Genomic DNA, 11,272 nt, shown 5'->3' on the forward strand with positions numbered 1-11,272 from the left:
TTTTTGTCTCCCTCTGTTATGAACAGTTTAAAAATAACCCTGTAAGAGGCCCGGTGGGGGTACACCTGGTTGAGAGCACACATTACCATGTGCAAGGACCTGGGTTCTTAGGACTGGTCCTCACCTGCAGTGGGGAAGCTCTACAAGCAGTGGAGCCGTGGTGCAGGTGTCCCTCTCCTCTTCCTCTCTCAAATTCTCTCTGTTGTGTAAAAAAATAAAAATAAAAATAAATCCTTGAAACCAAGTAGGGCTTTATCTTTGATGTCCAAGTGCTTATATTTTACATGCTTCTATACTTTATCAAAAAGAGCTGAAGAGATGCAACTCTTTTTTTACATGTGGAGAAAATGAAGTCAACAGACCATGTGACTCACTTCTTTATCCCTGCTTATCAGGCCCAGCTGTCCTTAGCCCCACAGCAATGCTTTATCAGATAAACTGTGCCTTTAAATCCTTAGTCCCTAACCTGGTGACATACTTTCCTTGCTCTTAGCCAATGCAACTGGAAGAAATACAGACTGCTTAGAAGTAAGAAGGTGTCATTGCGAGGTACCTATAAAAACTTTTTTTTCTTTACCTTTAGAGAGAAGACTGCTCACGTAGACTGAAAAAGGGCATCGGTGAGAAGCTCTGCCTCCACCTGTAGCTGATTAACCTGTCACTCAGGTTGTCCGCAAAGGTATTTCCCTAGGGCTCCCGGGATCAGCCTCTTTCACTACAGCTCACTGTTTGGTGTCGGAAGCAGGTCATTCTGTCAAACTTGGGAAGAGGAAAGAAAAAATATCAGTTCCTCTAAGTTGAAATCGAGCAGGTAAAATGTTTAGCCAAGTGTCTCCAGCTAGGGGCTCTGAGGTCATGAGATTAGCTTCAGATAACAGTTAAAAAAAAAAAAGTATACCATACAATTTCAGATCTAGAAGGAAATTTTTCCATTTGCAACAACATGATGGAACTTACATGCTTTATGCTGAGTAAAGTGAATCAGATGGAAAAGACAAACACTATATGGTTTACCTTCTTCTATGTGTGATCTAATAATAAAGTCCAGCTTGGAGAAACAGGGTTTATACAGTTATGTGTCAGTTGTGTCTTTAAAAGCCTCAGGGGAAAAAAATCAGGTCATATTGTACTTGCTTATATTCATTGAATTCTGATTTATGTCCAGTCAAACTGGCCACAGATCAGATTGGACCCTAAGGGGAAACTGAGGCAGGAAGTTCTTGGGGTCTGGAGGGAGGTGTGGTGTGGGGGAAGGTTACACAGAGAGTCTTAGCTGGTGGCCAGGCTCCCTTCCTCTAACCACAGTATGACTGACTCTCCCTGCTGGCATGTTTATGACAGCTCAGAAGGTAATCTCACATGTCAGCGTGAGCTTTCCGGAATACGTGCATCTCATATTCTGGGAAGAGCAGGCAGCGGGGGTGAAGGTGAGACAGGAAATCTTTCTGGAAGCCGTTCCGGTTTTGGAGCGTCCCCAGCAACTCCCACAGAGTCAAGCCTTTGAAATCGCCTTGCCGAGAGAGTTGACTTGAGCTGAGAGTGGGGCAGCCCAGCTCTGTTCTTGCCCAGCTTCCTTTCTGTGGGATGCCGCAGTGAGAGAAGCAGAGAGATGCCTCAGGGAGGAGTTTGGGAGAATGAGCTGATTGAGGGATGTGGGCACCAGGCTGGCGGGCAGCCACCACTATGCCTGTCAGCAGGCTGCTGGGCAGCTTTTCTTTTGTGTCTGCTCACAGAGCTGGGGAGGCTGGGCGCCAGGGAGGCTATTTTCTCTGTTTGGGAAATGCCACAGCCATCTGACCTGCCCTGAAGCCTGTGGCCTCTTCACGGAAGTGCTTCCCTGCCACTGGGCATGCCCTTCAGAGACAGGAGTTCACAGCAGTCCACAGGAGGTGTTGGCCCAGGATAGGTAGCCAGTGGTTGTCCTACGCAACAGCGTGCATGGTGCATGTGACTGGAGAGACTGAGCCACCAGTTCCTCTGCTCCCTGACATTTGCTAAGAGTCTCCCTTCTAACTGTTTCTTTGCCGTTTTGGTAGAGGCTGAGCTAGCATTGCTGAGACTGGCACTCTAGCACTGTAGGTCTGAAGGAGTCTTACAGATAGATCATCCTGTGCAGTCCCTTTATTTTTCACAGATAAGGAAACCAAAGCTTGGAGATCTGAAGTAGTTTGTCCAAGGCCAAGTGGGAAAGCCAAACTCTGAGACTTATCTTCTCCACCTCCTTGTTACCTGGTCTCGAGTCAGTTATCTGGCCTTGCTGAGACTGTTCCCTTACTTACCTGAGGGTCAGTGAAACGACTCACTTGGGTAGCACATTGCTTTGCCATGTGTGCAACCTAAGTTTGAGCCTGGGCCCCACTGCATCAAAGGAAGCTTCTGTGCTGTGGTCTCTCTCAGTGTCTCTATCTAAACTAATAATAATATAATGTTAAAAAGAAAGAAAAATACTAACATTAAGCTAATGCAGGAATGAATGAGACAATCTCAATGAAGAGCTCATTATGGGGCTCCGCTCACATTCTTAAATCTGTATTATCATTGTTTGACTGTTGTTTTCCAGGTGGGGAGCTGGGGCTTGAACCCAAGGCTTGTGCGAGATAACATGTGTGCTCAACTGAGTGTACCACTGCTCCAGTCCTAAAATTGTTTGAGTATTAAGAACTAATCATCATTCTTCATCATTCCTTCCTCCCTATTTTCTTGTGAGAAGTAAGTCTCCTTTTTCCATTTAACTGATAGAAAAAACTTGAGTCCAAGATGGACCTCAAAACTGAGTCTTAGGGACTGGTAGTAGCGCAGGAACACATGTCGCAAAGGGCAAGGACCTGTGTAAGGGTCCTGGTTGGAGCCCCCCGGGGCTCACCTGCAGGGGGATCGATTCACAAGTGGTGAAGCAGGTCTGCAGGTGTCTTTCTTTCTCACCCCATCTCTGTCTTCCCCTCCTCTCTTGATTTCTGTCTGTCCTATCCAACAACAGTTACAACAATAACAACAAGGGCAACAAAATGGGAAAAATGGCCTCCAGGAGCAGTGAATTTGTAGTGCAGGCACTGGAGCGCTAGCAAGAACCCAGGAGGCAAAAAACAAGACAAAACAAACAAACAAAACCTGAGTCCTGTTGGTCTGGCAAATTAGCTCACATGGACAGTACACCTGCTTTCCATGTACACGACCCATGTGTGATCCCAGAGCTTCCATCTGGTCCTAACTATCCCTTCTTTCCATTGCCTCTTTCTTTCTTTTCTCTCCCTTTCTTTCTTCTTCTCTCTCTTCCTCCCTTTCTTCTTTCTTTCTATCTCCCTCCCTCCCTTCCTCCCTCCCTCCCTCCCTTCCTTCCTCCCTTCCATCCTTCTTTCCTTCCTTCCTTCCTTCCTTCCTCCCTTCCTCCCTTCCTTTCTTTTGAGACAAAGATGCAGAAAGTTCCTTTAGTGCTCTGGGGACTAGGCTCAAACCTGGGTTATCCACCTGAGCTATTTCACTGGCTCTTGTTTCTTGTCTGAAAAAAAGGTCAGAGCTGTGAAGCCTTGCTGTTGACAGGAACAAACAAACAAACAAACCTCTACTTCCGGGACTTTTGTCCTCTCTGCCTTTACCTGATGCCAATGAGAATCTTCTGCTGACAGAATCTCTCAACTCTGTGGGGACTGACTGTAGGAAAGACACTACCCTCCTCACCCCACCCCCCCCCCCCATGAATGGAAAGAAAATCACCTCAACTTTTTCATCCTTTTCTGTTTGCTCTGGAGTTTACCCCAAGTCCTGAATTTCTTCCTCTGGCTGCAGAGAGTTGTATCAGAAGAAAGGATCGAATGTTCATCCCAAACTCCAGAACTGTGGCCAGTGGAACCTTGAATAGCAAAGAATTGCTGTCAGATGTGTTATAGTCACTGGAGGGAATTTGTGGATGTTTTCTGAGAATCTTTGGTCTCAGACCCCCAAACAGAACAGAGCCCAGAGGAAACACAGTGGCCCTTGTTGAATGGGAAGAATGAGTTTAATGTATACAGGGTGAGGGCATGGGAGGGTAGGGGGGGAGAAAACAGAAGGAAAGGGGCTTCCCCCTGCTAAAGATTTACAGTTTGAGCTTTGGATTTCCAAAGGTGGTGGCAGGAAGTGCATTTCTGCAGGCTGAGTTTCTCCTCATAAGTCCACCTGGCAGGAAAATCAGAGGTGCACACTTTGTTCATGAATATTAATCAGTCAACTCCTCCCGGTGCTAAAACACTCCCTCCCCTGCCCCCCCCCCCCCAGAGGCAAACAGCCCCTGGGGAAAGCTGGAGGCCAACCTGAGACTGAGCGGGGTCTTCCAGGAGAAGGGTCAGAGGGCATGGCCAGGGGAGGGCTCAGCTTTGTTTCCATTCTGCATTGGTGAAAGCCAAACCTTCATGGAACTTTTCTAGCTGCATTTTGGGCTATTTAGCTTCAAAAACAAGAGATTTATTTTCACTCCCATCTCCCTTTGGGTTTTATACTCCGCTGACAGCAAGCAGTGTCATATACTGGTCTGGAGGCTGTTAAGGGTAGGCCAGGCTCTCCCCCATCCCAAGGAAAAGAAAAGATAGGATCTTAATTAAAAGAGAGCCCAAATGTGCATAAAGCCAGTACAAACATTCTTAGCATCCACCGTTGTTTCTCCAATCTTTTTAACAGAGAAGGGAACAAGAGTGGAGTGACTTTCATAACACACTATGTTTGTACAACCCGTTACGTTTTAGAAAGCATTTCCACAGGCTATGGTATCTGGTATCGTCCTCATATCCGGTTTGTGAGATGAGGCTTATGGTCCCCTTTTAAACCTGAGAATGCAGATTTATAAGTGACTTCACCAAGGCCTAAGAAATAGTAAAAAAGCAGAACTAGCAGCTTGTCTGCAAACATAGAAACCGTCCCTGTACGTATACAAAGTGACCTGACTTAATGTCTCAGAGTGGCTCTAATTTTCCAAATCTGTAAAAGATGGTAGTTATCTCCAGTCTCCATTTGAATCTTCTAAGCTCTTCCCTCACATTGGTGCTTCCTGAGAATCAGTCAATCAAAGGAGTGTCAGGAACATGACAACACTTTGGGAAGAAAGAGAGTTATGTATCTCAGTAGTTTCTGGGATCTTACATCAAATGCCCACTATGAGACAAAGATGGGTTTTGTTCCCATGCTGTTCTCTAACACAGATCAGAATGGCTATCGAAGCAACATTTTAGGTATTGAAGCTGCTGCTAGCATTGTCAGATGTCTAGAAGTATTATATAGGTGGTTTCAATTAAAGAAAGTAAGAAAGAAAGAAAGAAAGAAAGAAAGAAAGAAAGAAAGAAAGAAGGAAGGAAGGAAAGAAGGAAGGAAAAGAAGAAAGCAACCCTGCTTTCAGAGCTCAATTTCCATCACTCAGATGCTAGTATTCTGAGGACTTTCTGATGGTCACCAGGATATGTGTTCAGCTCCAAGTCTTGGCTCCTGTGGCTGTAAGAAAAGGACAGACCCACAGCCATGCAAATGTATTATCCTGAGGAGCAGGTAAGACGAAAGACAACACGGGCATGTGGACTTCTGGTCAGAATCTGAAAAGTGTAATGCCCATGTTTGGTAGAGAAGTAGACCCCATAGGGCTCACTCCTGTCCTTTTTTATGCCTTTGTTTCTGGGCATCTTAACTCAAGGGTGGGAAGACCAGAGGGTATCAGGATCCAAGGGCTCAATGGTTTCTTCATTTCTCTAGAGTCAAATCTGTGGGGAGTGTGACATCACTGGCGGAGATGCTGGGGTGAGCGCTGTGGGAAAGCTGGTACCTTCTCCTGTCTTTCACTTATTGTTTCTAATAATGAGGAGGAGGCAAAGCATAACAGAGGCAGTGAGCTATAGTGATGAGCAGTTTGGGCTCTGGACTTAAGCTCCCTGGGGATGAATCCTCACTCTTTGATGCCGGGGTCCTGGAAACCTATTTTGCCTCAGTTTGCCTGTTTCTTACTCCAGAAGGTCAGGATAGTAATAGTTGCTTCCACATGGATGCTGAGGGGACTTAGTGAAGTGATGATGCGGCTAAAGGCATGAATGAGCACCTGGTTTGAGTTAGTCACTCTGGCCAAGGTGTAGGCTGGGGCTTCCTTTCTCCCAGACTCCTAGTCATGCCCACATTCTCCTCTCTGGCAGCAGAGTACTGGGGAATTGGCTTATCCTTTGTTCTTTATCATTTTTCTTCAGAAATGTGTGGGGGCAATTTAGGGAATCTGAATGTGTTGCAGCTGATACACAAGCTCTTGCTATTCCCTCCAGGCCAGTGGAGGAAGAGAAGGATGTGTGTGCCCCTAGCGTGGTCCTCTTTGGCTTTACTGCCAGAACAAAGAGCTCAGAGTTCTGACTGTGTGGCCCATACCTGACTCCTCGCTCCAACAAGCTGGATGTATACAGGCCAACCAGGCGGAGGAACTCTCAGATCCTTGGGGAAGCCAAACTCTTATCTCCTTGTAGGAACAATGGAGACAGGAGGCAGGGGCTGGTTTCCCTTATCTCCTGGAACTGTAGTATTAAGTGGACCCAAGAACCAGCCAGAAAAAAAAATATATATATGTGTGTGTGTGTGTGTGTGTGTGTGTGTGTGTGTGTGTACGAGTTTGTCCCTTTCATCGAATTCTCAATGGCTTCTGGGGCCCTAAAAGTAAAGAAAAACTTTGTCTATCAGAGAGGAAGATGGAATAGCTATGGATAGGAGCGAGAACCCAGGTGAAGGTTTCAGGGTGGATGTGCAGTCATGACTGAGGAGGTCCTACCTGAGCCCTGTTGTGGGAGCTGGTGGTGTGTGAGGCTGGCTTAGCAGCTGATGTTCTCTCTTAAGACCACAATAATCTCCTTTTGATGGTTGGTTGTGACAGTCCACCAAAGGTTCTTCTGGTCAACTACATGCTTTGAGTGACACTAATTAATACAACTGTGAATGGCTTTCCTCCCTTATATAGGGACCAACTTGGAAAAGCATGACAGATATGAGTCTCTGGGGAAAGCTGGGGAAATTCACCACAGAGAGAACAAAAGATATTGATTTCTTTCTGGGGTAGGGGTGAGGGGAGTTCCTTCATTTTGTGGCTCATCTGGGCCTTCTCACCATCCCTGTTCCTTTCCCTTTGCCTGCTCTAGTCTCAGAAGTAGTAAGAGTCACAAACAGCGACAACACCGTTTACAGGGCAATGTCTGAATAATAGACGCTGGTACACAATGAGATCTAGATTAATTCCCAACAACTTCCTATTTTTTTGGCCATGACATTTTAAATAAGACTTCAGAAGATGTTGATATACACTAAGCAAATATTTGTTTATAAAGTTTTTTTTTTCTTTATTTTTGCCTTCAGTCACTGGGGCTCGGTGCCGGTACTATGAATCCACCACTCCCTGTGGCCATTTTTTTCCAATTTTTTTTCTTTGCATTTTTTTTATTGGATAGAACAGAGAGAAACTGAGAAAGGAGGGGGAGACAGAAAGGGAAAGAGAAAGATAGACACCTGCAGATCTGCTTCTCCACTTGTGATGCGTCTCTCCCTGCAGGTGGGGAGTGGGGGCTCGAACCCAGGTCCTTACACAGTTCATTATGCTTAGTATCATGTGACCTTAACCGGATGTGCTACCACCCGGCTCCCTAGACAAATATGTAGATATATTCAATACATATGCATATATATTAAATTTGCTAATTGTTTTCTTTGAATCACATATCCAGTAGTATACTTTTAAATGCAGGCATGATTGTTATTTTATAAACAGGGAGTTGTAATGCAGGGAGATGAGCTCTCTTGCCAGGCACTACAGCTCAAGCCTAGATGAGTGCAGACTCACAGGGTCCCCCTCACCCTGACACCCTATTCTGTTGAGCTGCTTTCCTCAAACTGCCTTTCCAGTCCTGCATCAGTCAAGAGTTGAGCCTTTCTTTGTGAGGGTCTGTGCTACATGAGAAGGCAGACATGACGTGATGGGATGTCATATCATGTTGGGGGCCAAGAGGAATCTCTGTGGTGTGTGTGTGTGTGTAATGAAGCAAGAGTGATATGGGGGTGTTATATGTGTCAAGCGTTACGTAGTATTGTTGGGCGTCTTGTGCACTGGGCTGTGCATGTGCATGCCAAGGAGTTGTGAGAGTGTCTGCTGGGCGGGAATGTGGCAGGAGGAGGGCAAGACTCTGCTCCTCTTGATTGGTTACTCTCTATGGCTGGGGACTTCACTCTCCCTGCCAAAGTCCCAGCTGTTCCTGCTCCTCTACAACACCCCACTGGGGGGGGCGGGCAATGTGGCAGCTGAAGCTTCCTCTCTCTCCTCTCTGCCCTTTCCATGTGGTTGGGACTGGTGGCAAGCTCAGTGCCTGGAAGCAAGGGGTTGGTGGGGGGCTCTCGGGCAAGAGCTAGCAATAGGCTGATGGAGTTGTAATGGCTTTACTTTCAGGGCCATACTCTGCATATAAATATCTGAAGAAACTTCCTCAGGTCCTGCTTTGCACAGTCCATCAGAGAGACATGTGCTTTTTGTCTATCATCAGATATTACTACAATGATGATAAAAATAGTTTAGTCTTTATGAGACACCAGGCCCTATCTTAATTGCTCTACATATGTTTTCTAATTTCGTCCTTGGCTAACCCCAAGAATAACTACATGATTATTATCCTTGTCAAATGTGTCCAAGGCATAGGGGTGTTAAGTAAGCTACCTAAGGTAGCACTGGTGGACGGAGGTTGAGCCAAACCCCATAACCTTTGTACTTACTCTTTTACCTGTAGGTCACCTGGCCCTTTCACACCAGGGCACTCTGATTCCTGTTCCCAGAGCTGCACCATCCCTCAGCCTCCTTCAGATCCTGAGATCGATGTAGATAATAACACTTCATGGCTAAGGTGATAAGCACTTCACCTGTTTTGTTTATTTCTTTTTCCAACAGAGTTCCTGTCAATGGAGTTGAATAATCCAGTATTTGGCTTTCTGGTCTCAAATGTGTTTGCAACACTTTAATTCAAAAACTAACGGAAAAAAGATCCAATTGAGCCTTGGATAGAAGACTACTGGCCTAGAAATAGTCATCTTTCTTCCCAGGAGTCAAATTTCTTTGCATCCTGAATATTCAAATTAAAGACTATACATCATTAAAAATGAAGGTTCTCCTCCTCCTCCTTCTTCCTTTTAAAGCTATCTCTGTCTCTTTGTATTTCTCCACACCCCCTTAAATGTGTTTTCAGAAAACCCTTCATTGAATGAGCACATTCCTAGAATGCTAGGGGATAAATGAGACAGTGAGTGGACTGGCTACTTGGTTGTTTGACTGTTCTCTATGGGGAAAGAATGGAGGAACAATGCCCTGTGAGGATCTCAGAGATGCAAAAAAGGAGGGTGTCAAAAGGTAAAGGAATTCTTCACTGGGGGTAGAAGGGGGCACGAAGAAGATGCCTCTACTGAAATTATCCCAGTCTCCAAAGAGCAGGAAAAACACCAACATTTTTAACAGCTGAGGAATTCACGCTGAGCTCAGATAAGACAATGGATTTATTTACAGGTGCCCTGTGGTGTGCATTGGAGTGGGTGGTAGAGCATGATTTTGGCTGCAAGAATTTTCCTCCATTAGAAGTGGATTTCTTGGCAGAACCAGAGTCTGGCTTCTTTCCGATTTTCCTTAGGGACTGAAGATATTCCCTAGAGCTTGCACAAAAGAATCTTGTGTTGGCTGGAGAGTCAGTAGAATCTGTCTCAAATCCTGGTCCATAGGAACTAGGCTGGTGAGCTGGCCTGTCCTCTTGGCTTCTCTGCTGTTAATTCAGAGTGATGGAAGACAGCAGGAGTCCAAGGGAGGACACTAGAAGCCTCAGTGGTCTAAGTCACAGCCCCATAAACAGTTTGAAGCCATTACTGATCTATTTAGTGGAAAGGGACTCAACTCAGAAACAGCTGTGAAAGCAAACAAAACTCAGAAGAGTTTAGATACAGAGTAAACTAAACTCATAATAGGAGTGGGGGGTGAGTGTTAAGTGTGTCCCAAACTGGTTTGAAGGCTTCCCACCTGCCCCTCTTTAAGAACTGGAGGACATTTTCAGGGGCTTTTTACAACAGTCTCCCTCTCAGTATATTCTTATCACCCAGTGATTGGTCTAGAACTCACAAATCTTACAGAATACCAATATTTTGAAAGCAAAGCAAAAACAAAAACAAAACAAAGCAAAGCAAATTAAAACAAAACAAAACAACTCCTTTGATACTTCCTTTTATGATTCCTGAGACAACATATCCCTTGCAGTGCACCCAAGTTTCTAAGGGTGAAGGCACTTTCAGAATTAGAGAGCTCTGTGTAACCAGGTAACCTTCTACTCTAGATAATCAGCCAACTAATCAATATTCTCTAGTTTGAGACACCCAGCAAAAAGTTTTTCCCAGTCTTTTCCAAATGCTGAACTCTCTCCCCAGGCAACTTCTTAGTGCAGAGGCAGATGGTCACATGGGTGGTGGTAGGCACAGATGGCAAACTCTCTGTCACAAAACCTCGCCATCATAGAGCTTGGAAGGACCCTAGAGGAATTCAGGTTGTTGAGACTTGAGATAACAAACTTCAGAATAAAACCAAAGTGATCTTCCTTCTTTTCTTTCTAACCCTTCTTCCTCCCCGTCCTGTCCTTTTCTTCTTTTTAAAAATTTTTTAATATTTATTTATTTTTCCTTTTTGTTGCCCTTGTTATTGTTGCTGTAGTTATTATTTTTGTTGTTATTGATGTCATCATCATTAGGACAGAGAGAAATGGAGAGAGGAGGGGAAGACAGAGAGAGGGAGAGAGAGAGAGAGAGAGAGAGAGAGAGAGAGAGAGACCTGCAGACCTGCTTCACCGCTTGTGAAGTGACTCCCCTGCAGGTAGGGAGCCAGGGCCTCAAACCGGGATCCTTCTGCCAGTCCTTGCGCTTTGCGTCACCTGCGCTTAACCTGCTGTGCTACCGCCCGACTCCCTCCTTTTCTTCTTTTTAAAATTTTATTTATAAACAAAAGGTAGATAGATATAGAATCAAAGCATCACTCCACAGAGGATGCTGGGGATCAAACTTATCATCTCATGTTTCCAAGATCAGTATCTTACTCACTGTGCCACCTCCCAGGCCACAGAGGTCTTGACTTTACTACTCATCATCACTTATCACCTCTTAGGATCACTTCCTACCACTTTCACCACATTTATTTTGCTCCAGTCCTACTGATCTAGTCAATGTGAGATAGGTATGAACATCAATGGCAAGATTTAAACCTACAACAGTTGAAATCTGGCTCCCTGTC

The 11,272-nt window shown here is 45.2% G+C and overlaps 1 long non-coding RNA gene across 3 annotated transcripts; it reads left to right on the forward strand.

Annotated features, from left to right (window-relative positions):
- The first annotated feature begins 473 nt into the window (after nt 1-473).
- Nucleotides 474-9,121, forward strand: LOC132539266 (uncharacterized). 3 transcript variants are annotated; one of them, XR_009550529.1, is made up of 4 exons: nt 474-679; nt 2,561-2,709; nt 8,751-8,864; nt 8,909-9,121. It is a non-coding gene; the product is annotated as an uncharacterized LOC132539266 (long non-coding RNA). The 3 variants fall into 3 exon arrangements; XR_009550531.1 differs by having other exon boundaries at nt 493-549; XR_009550530.1 differs by lacking the exon at nt 2,561-2,709.
- Nucleotides 9,122-11,272: the final 2,151 nt, after the last annotated feature.

The sequence above is a fragment of the Erinaceus europaeus genome, chromosome 7 (assembly GCF_950295315.1).
Source record: "Erinaceus europaeus chromosome 7, mEriEur2.1, whole genome shotgun sequence".
NCBI lineage: Eukaryota > Metazoa > Chordata > Mammalia > Eulipotyphla > Erinaceidae > Erinaceus > Erinaceus europaeus.